Source organism: Herpailurus yagouaroundi, unplaced genomic scaffold (assembly GCF_014898765.1).
Source record: "Herpailurus yagouaroundi ecotype Mexico unplaced genomic scaffold, PumYag 159, whole genome shotgun sequence".
In the NCBI taxonomy this organism is placed as follows: Eukaryota; Metazoa; Chordata; class Mammalia; order Carnivora; family Felidae; genus Herpailurus; species Herpailurus yagouaroundi.
Window position 1 is genome coordinate 48,463,861 of NW_024412400.1, and position 15,293 is coordinate 48,479,153.

Genomic DNA, 15,293 nt, shown 5'->3' on the forward strand with positions numbered 1-15,293 from the left:
TCACACTAACAAGAAAATTCTGCTAAAATAAAAGCTCAACTTTTTTCTTCACTGCTATATCTCTAACACTTAAAACAATACCTGGCATATAAATAAATTTTTGGTAAATTAATGGATGGACCACAGTACAAACTATTGTGCTAAGGTCTTCACTTTTTCATTATTTATTTAGATTAATCAGTGATAACTAAATGTAAAGTTATGACCAATTAATGCTATGACTTCTGTTTATTCAGTTTCAATGATAATAAACTTGGTGTCCATTGTGTTTCAACTGTCTTATTTTGTTAATTTAATCCTCAATTGCCTTGTCCCATTAAGAATTATAATTGCTATTTATTTATTTATGTATTTATGTATGTATGTATGTATTTATTTATTTACAGTGTGTGTGCAGGGGAGGGGTAGAGGAAGAGGGAGAGAGAGAATCCCAAGCAGGCTCCATGCAGTCAGTGCAGAGCCGATGCAGGGCTTGATCTCATGAACAGTGAGATCATGACCTGAGCTGAAATCAAGAGTCAGATGCTTAATCAACTGAGCCACCCAGAAGCCCCTAAAAAAGGATTTTCTATCTTCAAGTACCTCACAGCACAGTAAGGGAACTTACACTTTTAAATTGTATCAGAGGTACATTATTTTATCATAGATTTAACGATCTGTTCTATCAGAAATTATTATTATTAACATGGAAAAGACAAAAGAAATTGTTATATGTTCTTCCAGTGAAGTGCTGAGCTGACTTTTCTGACTGGGCTCTTTTATGACTCTATAACAGCAGAGGTTAAGTTATATATTTTGTTCAGCAGAGATGCAAATTATTTCTGTCTGGTGGAAAATAACTAAATGTTTATTTCTCCTTGAGATATTAACCAGTTGCGCATTCTACATACCTTATTTTAACATTTCTTTTATATCTATAGCAGTGCTGTGCTGGAGCTGGTTCAGACTGGCTCATGAGAACTTTGAAAGCTCATTGACTTCACATTGGTAGTTTAAAATCAGCCCCAAGTAAATACAAAAAGATCGAGATCATACCGTGATATTTTCAGACCACAACGCTATGAAACTCAAAGTCATCCACAAGAAAAAATTTGGAAAGGTAACAAATACTTGAGGAATGAAGAAATCCTACTAAAGAATGAATGGGCTAACCAAGAAGTTAAAGAGGAAATTAAAAAGTATATGGAAGCCAATGAAAATGATAACATTCAACCCAAAACCTCTGGGACGCAGCAAAGGCAGTCATAAGAGGAAAGTATATAGCAATCCAGGCCTTCCAAAAGAAGGAAGAAAGATCTCAGATACACAACCTAACCTTATGCCTTAAGGAGCTGGAAAAAGAATAGCAAATAAAACCCAAAACCAGCAGAAGACAGGAAATAATAAAGATTAAAGCAGAAATTAATGCTATCAAAACCAAAAAAACAGTAGAGCAGATCAATGAAACCAGAAGCTGGTTCTTTGAAAGAATTAACAAAATTGATAAACCACTAGCCAGTTTGATCAAAAAGAAAAAGGAAATAACCCAAATAAATAAAATCAAGAATGAAAGAGGAGAGATCACAACCGACACGGCAGAAACAAAAACAATAATAAGAGAATATTATGAGCAATTATATGCCAATAAAATGGGCAATCTGGAAGAAATGGACAAATTCCTAGAAACATATACATTACCAAAACTGAAACAGGAAGAAATAGAAAATTTGAACAGACCCATAACCAGTAAGGAAATTGAATTAGTAATCAAAAATCTTCCAAAAAACAAAAGTCCAGGGCCAGATGGCTTTCCAGGGGAATTCTACTAAACATTTAAAGAAGAGTTAACACCTATTCTCTTGAAGCTGTTCCAAAAAATAGAAATGGAAGGAAAACTTCCAAACTCTTTCTATGAAGCCAGCATTATCTTGATTCCAAAACAAGAGACCCCACTAAAAAGGAGAACTACAGACCAATTTCCCTGATGAACATGGATGCAAAAATCCTCAACAAGACATTAGCCAACCAGGGGTGCCTGGGTGGCTTGGTCGGTTAAGCGTCCGACTTCAGCTCAGGTCATGATCTCGCGGTCTGTGAGTTCGAGCCCCGCGTCGGGCTCTGTGCTGACAGCTCAGAGCCTGGAGCCTGTTTCAGATTCTGTGTCTCCCTCTCTCTCTGCTCCTCCCCTGTTCATGCTCTGTCTCTCTCTGTCTCAAAAATAAATAAACGTTAAAAAAAAATAAAATAAAAAAAGACATTAGCCAACCAGATCTAACAATACATTAAAAACATCATTCACCATGACCAAGTGGGATTTATACCTGGGATGCAGGGCTGGTTCAATATCTGCAAAAAAAATAACGTGATTCATCACATCAATAAAAGAAAGGACAAGAAACATATGATCCTCTCAACAGATGCAGAGAAACCATTTGACAAAATACAGCATCCTTTCTTGATAAAAACCCTCAAGAAAGTAGGGATAGAAGGAGCATACCTCCAGAACATAAAAGCCATATATGAATGACCCAATGCGAATATCATCCTCAATGGGGAAAAACTGACAGCTTTCCCCCTAAAGTCAGGAACAAGACAGGGATGTCCACTCTCGTCACTGTTATTCAACATAGTATTGGAAGTCTTAGCCTCTGCAATCATACAACAGAAAGAAATAAAAGGCATCCAAATTGGCCAGGAGAATGTCAAACTTTCACTCTTCACAGATGACATGATACTCTATATGGAAAACCCAAAAGATTCCACCAAAAAACTGCTAAGACTGATTCATGAATTCAGCAAAGTTGCAGGATATAAAATCAACACGCAGAAATCGGTTGCATTCCTATACACCAACAATGAAGCAACAGAAAGAGAAATCAAGGAATCATCCCATTTACAGTTGCACAAAAAAACAGAACATACCTAGGAACAAATCTAACCAAAGAGGAGAAAAATCTATACCCTGAAAACTATAGAAAGCTCATGAAAGAAATTGAAGAAGACACAAAAAGATGGAAAAAGATACCATGCTCCTGGATAGGAAGAACAAATATTGTTAAAATGTTGATACTACCCAAAGCAATCTACACATTTGATGCAATCCTTATCAAAGTAACACCAGCATTCTTCACAGAGCTAGAACAAATAATCCTAAAATTTGTATGGAACCAGAAAAGACCCCGAATAGCCAAAGCAATCTTGGAAAAGAAAACCAAAGCAGGAAGCATCACAATCCCAGACTTCAAGCTATACTACAAAGCTGTAATCACCAAGACAGTATGGTACTGGCACAAGAACACTCAGATCAATGGAACAGAGTAGAGAACCCAGAAACAGACCCACAAACGTATGGCCAACTAATCTTTGACAAAGCAGGAAAGAATATCCAATGGAATAAAGATAGTCTCTTCAGCAAGTGGCGCTGGGAAAACTGGACAGTGACATGCAGAAGAATGAACCTGGACCACTTTCTTACACCATACACAAAAATAAACTCAAAATGGATGAAGGACCTGAATGTGAGACAAAACCATCAAAACCCTAGAGAAGAATACACTGACCTCAGCCACAGCAATTTCTTACTTGATACATCTCCAAAGGCAAGGAAATTAAAGCTTCTGCACAGCAAAGGAAACAATCAGCAAAACTAAAAGACAACTGACAGAATGGGAGAAGATATTTGCAAATGACATATCAGATAAAGGTTAGTATCCAAAATCTATAAAGAACTTATCAAACTCAACACCCAAAAAACAAATAATCCAGTGAAGAAATGGGCAAAAGGCATGAATAGACACTTGTCCAAAGAAGACATCTAGATGGCCAAACGACACATGAAAAAATGCTCAACATCACTCTTCATCAGGGAAATACAAATCAAAACCACAATGAGATACCACCTTACACCTGTCAGAATGGCTAACATTAACAACTCAGGCAACAACAGATGTTGGCAAGGATGTGGAGAAAGAGGATCACTTTTGCATTGTTGGTGGGAATGCAAGCTGGTGCAACCACTCTGGAAAACAGTATGGAGGTTCCTCAAAAAACTGAAAATAGAACTACCCTACGACCCAGCAATTGCACTACTAGGCATTTATCCACGGGATACAGGTGTGCTGTTTTGAAGGGACACATGCACCCCCATGTTTATAGCAGCACTATCAACAATAGCTAAAGTATGGAAAGAGCCCAAATGTCCATTGATGGATGAATGGATAAAGAAGATGTAGTATATATATACAATGGAGTATTACTTGGCAATCAAAAAGAATGAAATCTTGCCATTTGCAACTACGAACTGGAGGGTATTCTGCTAAGTGAAATTAGTCAGAGAAAGACAAAAATCATATGACTTCACTCATACGAGGACTTCAAGAGACAAAACAGATGAACATAAGGGAAGGGAAACAAAAATAATATAAGAACAGGGAGGGGGACAAAACAGAAGAGACTCATAAATATGGAGAACAAACTGAGGGTTACTGGAGGGGTTGTAGAAGGGGGGATGGGCTAAATGGGTAAGGGGTACCAAGGAATCTACTCCTGAAATCATTGTTGCACTATATGCTAACTAATTTGGATGTAAATTTTAAAAAATAAAAAATAAAATTTAAAATCACCCATGGTAAGGGGAGCTTTGGTGGCTCAGTACTGGTAAGCATCTGACCCTTGATCTAGGCTCAGGTCATGATCTCACAGTTCATGGGTTCGAGCCCTGCACTGGGCTCTGTGCTTGGGATTCTGTCTCTCCTCTCTGCCCCTCCCCTGCTTGTGCTCTCTCTCTCAAAAAAAAAAAAAAAAAAAAAAAAAAAAAAGGAAAAAGAAATCAGCCATGGTGGGAGTACTTGTGCTACAAAAACTGGCAGAGAGGGCTTTTGTATGTTTGTTTGCTTCCTGGAAAGACAGTTGAACCAGTTATTGGTTCCCAAATTAATTGATGAGTAAATCAAATTAATGATTTAAATAAAATTTTTGACATATGTTGATTTTATGCCTTTATAACAGTCATGATTTTTTAACCTTTTGAAAATTATACTTTAAGACTTGTTGTCAGTTGCCTTTCTCAGGATTTATTTAGCCATGATTCCATTATGTAAATGAAGAACTTGATTTTCACCGTCACTGGAACAAATTCAGTATGACAATCTAAAAGGTAACAACTATAAGAATTCATCCTAAGCAAAAGAGAGAAATAGACAAAATCATATACAATTTTAATACTTCATAAATAGTTGAATGTTCTAAATACACCAACATGACGACAAAGTAAGCCTCATTTCCTTTTAATGTGTGGGTTGATTGGTAGGGAATTACTGATTTCAGTGTGTTCAGAATATTTCTGAGGAATTCTACTTACCAGTTCAGTTGAGACTGAAGATGTAAATTCAAATCTTCCCTTCTCAGAAAAGAGATAACTACTTAAATTTTAAAGAGCTTTGTTGATCTCTTATGCAAATGTTCAAAAACACTGTCAGTCCAGGCTCAACCATAATGATTCACTTTTCATTTGTACAGAACAGTTTAAAAAATATCACTTTGAATAACTAAAAAAATTGTGTGGGATAATCAGATATAGGCATTATTATCCTCATTTTACAGATAAAACAAACAAACAAACAAAAAACAAAATCAAAGGCCCAGACCTTTTCTTGAGAAAATTTTACATACCCTACTGGGCAATTCTGAAGTGACTTGGTTGCGGCATGCTCCACAAAATGTAAAAACAGAATGTAGACAGCTTTAAATTAGTAGAAAATAGCTTTATAGTGCAAAGTTAAAAAGTATGCAAACAGTATACATACAAGCATCATAATCACAGGACCAAGACTGAGGCTAGAGTTAAGTTCTTAAATTGTTTTATTTTCTGTGTGTATGCAGCTAACAACTCATAATGATCAAATCCAGCAAGCAGAGAAAACATTGGGTGATTCAAGATGCTTAAGTTTGTGTCTTTGGATTTTTAATGTGTAGATTTGCCATCAAGCAAGTTCTTGGTTCTTGACAGAAGTAGCAATGTTCTTCAGCCATAGGCTAAATTAGGTACATAGATTTCTTTATACTTTGTCATTTGGCAGCAATTTTTTTTCATTATGAGGTTTTGCTCTTGTTTTCACATCACCAGTTAAATTTTGTTTTAAGTCACTATTGTGTTTTTCACAATTGGATGTTAATTATGGCTTTTGAAATAACTGTCTGATGGAACTGAGTCATTTCAAGGCTTTTCATTGAGTAAAAATGCTCTTGGTAGCTAAGGTAATTTCAGGGAAGTTCTTTGATGAGGACTTTGCAGTTTAGGATTAAACAAAGCTTTTGAGAGAAAAAAAAGTTCCGTGAAGTTTGGCTAAAACCCTCTCTTTTGTTTCTCTTTCATTGCACATGGGAGAAACAGTCATATTAATGCCAGCTTCATAGATAGTCCTGAATAAAGTAATTGTCATTGTGAATTTCTATGAATTTGAACACCAAATCAAAATACAGAGTATAATAAATCATAAAAACTATTCTCTTTATTCTCATGAAAATGCAAATCTGACTTTAATTTACATCATTATTGCTTAGATTTTTGTCACTTTCTTGATTGACTTCGGGGAAGAAGCGAATGAAATAGGAAATAAAATTTGGGTCTGATTGTGTCTATCAGAAATAAAGGCTTCGAGGCAGAATTTATTTGAGGATAACAGTAAAAAAAAGTCCAAAGGTAACTTTGTACTTTTTGTCCATTTGGCTAGTTTGAGCTACATTTCCCAGAATTCCCTTCCTGTGTTTCCAGTTAGGTTGTCCATGAGACTGATCCTTAGGAGATTCAGAGGGAGGGAGGGGAGCAGTCGCCATTTTGTAGCTCAATCATATTGCTGATTTGCTGACTCAACTCACTGATGTGAAGTACTGCTGAGCCTACAATTGTCCTATTTTCCCCTCCATTCTCCTTCTGTTTCTCTGACTCCTGGGCCATGTGTGTGTGTTTAGTTCTATAAGGAAAGGCCTGGCATCTGCAAAATACACATGCCACCAACACTAGAGGCAACAAGAATTGACATGGGTTTCAGTCCTTTCTTGAGAAATTTTAACTCATGTTTTTGAGTTCTGGTTTGCACATGGTCTCCCCTACTTTACATTTATCTTCCCTTCCCAGCTACTTCCTCTGAAGACTCTAAACTGCAGAACCGGCTGTGAAGAAAATAGCCTTGCAGATAGTGCTTAACCAGCTACCTAAGGCCAAATCCTATATATATATATATATTATTTTTTATAAATATTTATATATTTATATAATATATATTGATAAATATATATTATAAATATAAATTTATATAATATATAGATAAAGGTATAAATATATATATACAAATTTATATTTATGTTTATGCTTTTCTGGTTGAACCCTGAATGAAACAGTCCTTCAGAAGTAGAGAGGCACCTGAACAGTAGAATAAATGCCAATATAAGATTTTTTTTAATTTTTTTTTAACGTTTTTATTTATTTTTGAGACAGAGAGAGAGCATGAACGGGGGAGGGTCGGAGAGAGAGGGAGACACAGAACCTGAAACAGGCTTCAGGCTCTGCGCTGTCAGCACATAGCCCGATGCGGGGCTCGAACTCACAGACCACAAGATCACGACCTGAGTCGAAGTCGGATGCTTAACCGAGTGAGCCACCCAGGTGCCCCGAGATTTTTAATATAATTATCAAAAATATCAGAGACATGGTCTACCAACAACAGTTGTTCATATCACTAATTGAATCCTGCTCACCCATCTCTCATGTAACAGACAAGCTGGAAAAACATCCACCACCAGGTGCTCTGCAGGCGAATATCAACAGATCCCGGATGAGGTAAAGAGAGTCTAGATCAAGTTATTCATTCTATACTTGAGCATACAGAAGGTTCAGATCGAGTTGACCCTGTTAACTCTGTTAAATATGATAAGATGAAGAGAAATAGTTGACCCTGTTAACTCTGTTAAATATGATAAGATGAAGAGAAAGAGATAAGATGAAGAGACAACTATATAAAAATTCAAGTGAAGAAAAATAGAAGAAAGAAACTCAATTATGTAAGACAGATAAACAATCCAATATGGAGTAAAGAAGAAAATATTCTACAACATTTTTTTATATAGAAAAAAATTAAAAAGAAAATGAAATCAATGAAAGAAAATGAGACACTGCACCAACAGAATGTGATGAATAATGCAGAGCTAAGTCAGTCAGATAAGGACAAAACACTATTCCACTACAAAACTAATATATAAACTAGAAGCAAGAAACATCATAGGAATGGCTAAAACCTAATTTGAAGCATGGATGGAAGGTTCAAGATAGTCACAAGTGGCAGGAGAAAATAACAGTGATAAAATTGCATTTAAGAAAGATAACAGATATGATGTAATGGATAACAACAACAGAACTTAAGAATATTCAATGAGTATGACCACAGTTGAGAAGACCAACAGTATAGAAAAAGTATACAATGATATAATAGAATATATTTTCCAAAAAAAAAAAAAAAACAAAAAACAAAAAAAGAAGGGATAGGTTTGGAGATTAAAAGGGCCCCTCTAGAAAATCTGACATAAAATTATCAACACAGGGGCATATTGTGGTGAAGCTAGTGAATTTCTAGGATAAATAATTACTCAGATGTATAGATAGAAATATCTACACAAAACAAAGGTTTTGGAGAAGATGCAGTCCAAAAGGGAATCCATCTGGCAGAAGATTTATTCACAGCAACACTCAAGCCAGCAGACAGTAGAATAATATCTACAGAGTTCTGAGGAGAAGGAAAAGTTACCCAATGTATTGTCAGAGTCTCAAGTATGGCAAACAGATGACAAACAAAAGAAAACATATGACACATTGGGGAATCTGGTACCCCTCACATGACCTGGCCTCAGTCTTTTGGTTACTTTCCAACCTGAGGCTTAGCCTCCGGGATTAGGAAATATCTTTATGAGAGGCTAAAACACTCAGCTTCAGTAATTTATTTATTTTCTGGAATTGATTTGTGGATAGGAATTAACTCAGATGCTAGATTTGAAGTCTGCTTTTCTAAGTAGAATTTTAAGAGCCTGAGATAATTAATAAAGTCCCACCATGCATTTGGATGGACTTATTTACTAGGAGAATTTGAGTCATATACTTAGAATTTAACGAATCTAAAAACATGGGTTTAAAAAAATCTTTTACTCAGTATTTTTAGCTGACTTCATTGTGAAGGTCTGCAGATATCTAGACAGCCAAATCATCAGAACCAGAAGGGTCCAGCTATGTTGTTTTTCAACCAAAAGGTCTAAGGCACATGAAAGCTGTTCAACCTCACTAGCAAAAAAATAAATGAAATAAGGACAGAAAGCCAAAAAAATACCAGTCAAACCAGAACTTTCTGTTCCCGTTCTCTCTGTGCACCAAGCCAAATGGCCCTTAAGAATTACTGGCAAGTAGGGGATTAAATACAAGAAAGAAACTAGACATTCTAGTGCCTGAAACCAGGTAGTGAATCTCTACAGACGCCAGTTGAGAACAGAGATGTGTATTTTTGAACAAAGATGGATGTGTGATTAATATATCAGAATTTCTGAGTCAAAACTAAATTTGCACCGGACCATCTATTACTCAAGAAAGACTAGAAAATCACAGGGCTGTCGAAATTTTTATCCAGTAAAAAGGGAAAACATTTCCCTGGAGTAAAAAATTTAAATGACAGTGGAAATTAAAAAGTTATAAGCATTTTTGAATTTTTTTAAAAATACAACAGAATGTTACACAAATCACAAGGTACAACTCAATACATTTTTACAGTGATCACACCTTTATAACTAGCACCCATGTCAAGAACCATCACCAGCATCCTCAAAGCCCCCCTCTTGCTACGTTTGAACCACCTCTGCCAAATGTAACCAGTAATCTAATTTCTGATATTGCCAATTGGTTTTACCTATATTTGAACTTCATATGAGTGAAATCATAAGTATGCATTATTTTGTGTCCAACTTCATTCACTTAACATTATAAGATTCTTCCATATCATTGCAAGTAGTTGCAGTTTTCTTTACTCTCATTTCTGCATAGCAGTCTTCCACATCAAGGGTTGTGGAACCATGAACCAAATCTGGCTTACCACCTGTGTGTGTATGACTTACAAGATAAAAATATTTTTATATTTCTTATAGATTGAAAAAAACCAAAAGAAGAACACAATTTCAAGACATGTGAAAAGTTCATGAAATGCAAATTTCAGTGTCAATTAATAAAGTTTTATTGGGATATAGCATATTCATCCGTGGCTATTTTCATGCTACAATGGCAGAGATGAGGTATTGTGACAGAGACTGTATTGCCTACAAAATCTGAAATATTTACTCTCTGGCCCTTTATAGAAAGTTTGCCAAGACCTGGTCTGTGTGAATATACAACAATTTATTTATTTGACTATTGAGAAGCATCTGGGTAATTTCCACTTTGGAGATACTGCAAACAGAGCTGCTATGAATATGATTATGCATTTCCTTTGTGAACATATGTGTGCATTTCTATTGCATGTATTGTACTTAGGAATGGAATTGCTGTGTTTTAGGGAGATACTGCCAAACAGTATTCCAAAAGAATTGTACAAATTTATACTCCATCTGGCAGTGTTTGGAAGTTCTGGTTGTTCAGTACCCTTTCCAACACTTGGGATTATAGGTTATTAATTTTAGACATTCTGGTGAGTTTCAAGGAGCACATTAATTGTTTTTATTTTCCTCAGTAAGGCTCCCAGATATTTGATTTTCTTAATGCAATTGCCAGTGGCATCACTTAAAAATTTTTATTTCCTGTTTATTTATTGTTTAATATATAGAAATGCAATATTTTTCCCAACAATCTTGCCAAATTCATTTATTAATTCTAATAGTTTGACTTCTGTTAGGTTTTCTGCCAATATTATCATCTCTTCTGCAAATAAAGATTTATTCATTTCCAACCCTTGTGCCTTTTCTCCTTCCTTTTTCCTTCCTTCCTTCCATTTTTTTTTTTTTGGTTTGATTGCATCTGCCAGTATCTTCAGTACAATGCTATGTAGAATTGATGATGGCTGACAGATCCTTGTCTCATTACAATCTTAGACAAAAATTTTTCAATATTGCACTAAGTATAATTGCATTATATTGCATTAAGTATACTCTTTCCTCCAAGGTTTTCACAGATATTCATTTTCAAATTAAGGAGGTGCTCTATTTATATTTTATGAAGAGATGTGTGTGTGGTGTGGTGTGGTGTGTGTGCGTGTGTGTGTGTGTGTATGTGTGTGTGTTTTAATCATGAACCAATGTTGAGTTCATCAAATGCTTTTATGTATCTAGCACAATGTTCACATGGTTTTTTTTCTACTTCTCTCCTTCAATGTGATGAAGTATGTTAGTTGAATATTAAATGGTAAATTATTTACACATTCTTATAACATACCCTACTTGGTTGTAATGTATGCTCTCTTTAATATATTGATGGATTGAACTTGCTAATTACCAGGAACTGCGAAGGGTCTGAGAGTTTACCTTACTAAACTGACTAATCTTAACATGTGAACCCACCATAGTTTCATGGGTGCTGGAAAAAGATAAGAGATGACTGGGTCAGAGAAAATGAACAGTTATTTATTCATGGCAATAGCAATAGTCAGAGTATCATCATTCATGTCGGTGCCCTGAGCCCCAGTTTCCACAGGGCAATTCAAACAGGGTCTAACAACACACAAAAACCTACACATGCAGTGGGATGCATTATAAAAGAGGGGTTCTGAATATAGAGAACCCCAATCTATTATAATGGGAAGTAAGCAGGTTGCCCTTTGCTCTGGCTAATTGTTGTACAATCTGTTTGCTGTCTTTTTGAAAAGAAGTCTTCTAGGACTGCCATAACAACATACCACAGTTTGAGTGGCTTAAACAACTCATAGTTCTGGAGGCTAGAAATCCAATATCAATATGCCGCAGGATTCGTGTCTAGTGAGACCTCTTCTTGGTTTGTGGATGGCTGTGTCCTCACATGACCTTTACTATATGCATGCAGGAAAAGAGAAATGTCTAGTATCTCTTCCTCTTCTTGTAAGGATACCAATTATATCAGATTAAAGTCCCACTCTTCTGACCTCATTTACATTTTAACTGTCTCTTTAAAGGCCTCATCTCTAAATTCAGTCACATTGGGGGTTAGGTCTTCAACACATAAATTCTGGAGGAGACAATCCAGTCTATAACAGAACCAAACAAACAAACAAACAAGGTAACTGGTGTTCCATGCATGAGATGTGCAGAAATGCAAAAGACTCCTATAGAGAATTATCTCCCAACACTATTCAGTCCTTGTTTCTACATCTTCTTGGCTTTTGATGATTTTTTCTATGAGTACACCACCCTGATTAATCTGACTTACAGAAGCTGAGACCAAATATGCTCAATTTATCTCATTTAGCATTTAATTAAGGGCACTAATAACAGCAGACAGAATGAAACCAACATTAAGTATTAACCTCAGTCATGTGCCTCAGATTCCCAGACCAAGCCAGGTGAACAAATTTCATAAACCATTGGGGTCTACCTTAGAAAGCTAGATGGCTTTCTAAATATCTGAACTAAACTCTCCCTTGACCAGAGGCATTAATCCAGGTACAACAGAATGCACTATTACATAGACTCTGCCTTTGCCTACAAGGAGAATGCCTTGGGCAATTCAATCATCCATAAAACCCCTGGCTAGAGAATTGAAGTTCTAGGGCTGAGGTAGTAGCATTAATTACTTTAGATAAAATCAGAGACAAATTTCATAACACATATTTTAAATATTTGGTTGTCATCATGGCATACATGTCCAGAAGAGTGCACATAAATGTGACTTATATATTCTTACAGGAAACTCCCCGAATTAGCTGAGGCTAGCCTTAGTAGAAAGACCTCCACAATCACATGAGGGATACATGATGTAGTAGTGGTGTTTTCCCACAAATCTGAAGGCATCTTATGACGATTCCTAAAGTATAAATCATTGTGTTTTGGGGAAGACAAATTAATGCCTGACTTCCACATAAGTATAGCTGTTGTACCTCTGGAAATAAAGTGCTATTTACTATTGTCGGGGCACTTGCAGCCATGGCAGACCTTAGGATTCCCACCTGAATTTGAACAATTGAGTCTAGTCCTTGTTTTTGGAAAACTGCCAAAGTAGTTGGTCCATCCTATCCTGTTTGTCCACCTTATCAATCAGGTAGATTTGTCAGCCCGCAAGATAACAGAACAATGGCTAGGAGAGGGAATTGCCAAGACATCTGAATATCTTCACATGTTTAATGCATAAGAGGTACAGGAGTTGACTATCCCTTGCTGTTTCTGATAGACTTAAGGTCAAGTCCAGCAGTGATCAACTTGCAGTCAAGTTATCTGGTCAGGAGATAGAAGACTCAACTGTCAGTTAAATTTAAAATGCTTGCAAAGTTTAGGAGAGGACATTTTTCCTTTAAGGAAAAAGTACCAGGGGAGTCTCTGAAAAGTAGATCATTAACGCCCCTTCCTATCCCACTTATCCCAGAATCTAAGACATTGTTGTCCCAAGTACAAGAGTCATTGTTCTTCCACCACTTCCCAAAATTAACATGCTCCATTGTGGTAGCTACAGTTCATCTTTTTTTCCAATCATCCCCTATTTGCATACCTTATTCCTTCCATCTGAAAGGGTCAAATGTAAGAGGGACAAGGGCCTTCTTAAATAAAATTTAGTGACATAGTATTTCTACCCTCCCAAGCTGTAATGAAATCTGCCCTTTGCTCAAAAAAGATACTACATCTATCTTCTGAGGCTGTTATATAAGCATCCCCCAAAGGGTAATTTAGAACAAAACTTCCTAGTACTTCTCTCATATAATGTGCAGAAACATGAGAGACCCATGGAGAATTGTCTCCCAACACTATTATTTTATTTAGAACTTTTGCATTAATACTTATGAGAGAGGTTGTTCTATAATTATTTTTCTTACAGAATTTTTGTCAGATTTTGGTATCTTGATACCAGCCTGATACAATGAGGGAAATGTTCTTTCTGTTTGTATTTCCTGGAAGAATTTGGAGATATTTGTATTATTTTTTTCTCCAATGTCTGAACAAATTTACCAATGAAGGCATCTAGAGCCTGGCATTTTCTTTGTGGGTTGGTTTTTAATAACGGCTTCAATTTCTTTAGTAAATATGACTATTCAAATTTCCTATTCTTTTTTGCAAGTTTTGATAAGATTTGTTTTTCAAGAAATTTGTTCATTTCATCCAATTGTCAAATTTATTCTTGTAAGTGCATCTATATTTTCTTCTTGCTTTCTTTTAAAGTGTGTAGGAGCTTTAGTTTTGTTTCTCCTTTTTTTCTGATATTGCTATTTTTTTCTAAATCAGTATTATTCAAGGTTTATAAAGTTTTGGCTTCATTGATGTTTATGGCATATTTGCTTTCTGCTTTATTGTTTTTGAACTTCATTCTTTCCTTCCTTCTACTTTCTTTAGATTTGATTCTCCATTCTTTTTCTGGGGATGTGTGAGGGAAGCTTAGACCATTAATATTCACTCATTCTTATTCTCTCATACTTTTATTTCAGGTTTTCCTCTAGCATTACTTTAGCTACATCCCATAAATTTTGATTCCATGTCTTCAGAATAATTTAGTTCAAAATATGTTCTTTCCAACTGGAATTATTTCAAGGAGTTGAAATTTTATTCAGCTCATCTCAAAAAGCAAGAAATTCAATGTTTTATCTTGTGACACACCTTAGTTCAATATGTACAATACATCTGATGTAGATTGTCTTCCCACTCAAAATGAATTATTTGGAAAAAGAGACTGCTAGACAATGGACCTGAGAATAGAATATATACAGGGGCACCTGAGTGGCTCAGTGGGTTAAGCAACTGACTTCAGCTCAGGTCATGATCTCATGGTTCGTGAGTTTGAGCCCTGCATCTGGTTCTGTGCTCTCAGTACCTGCTTTGGATCCTCTGTCCCCTTTTCTCTATCCCTCCACTGCTCTCATTCACACACACTCTCTCTAAAATAACATAAAACAAACAAGAATAGAATATATACAGTCATTTTAATAAAAATAACAACTAATATTCATTATAACTTCTTGAGCCATGGAATGCTTACTAATAGGTTGTTTAGTTTACAAGCAATTGAGGATTTCAAGTTGTCTCTTTGATATTGATCTCTAACTTAATTCTGCTTTACTCAGAACAAACTCACTGACGACAGTTTTCTGTAATTTTGAGGCTTTCTTTATGGTCTAGCATATGTT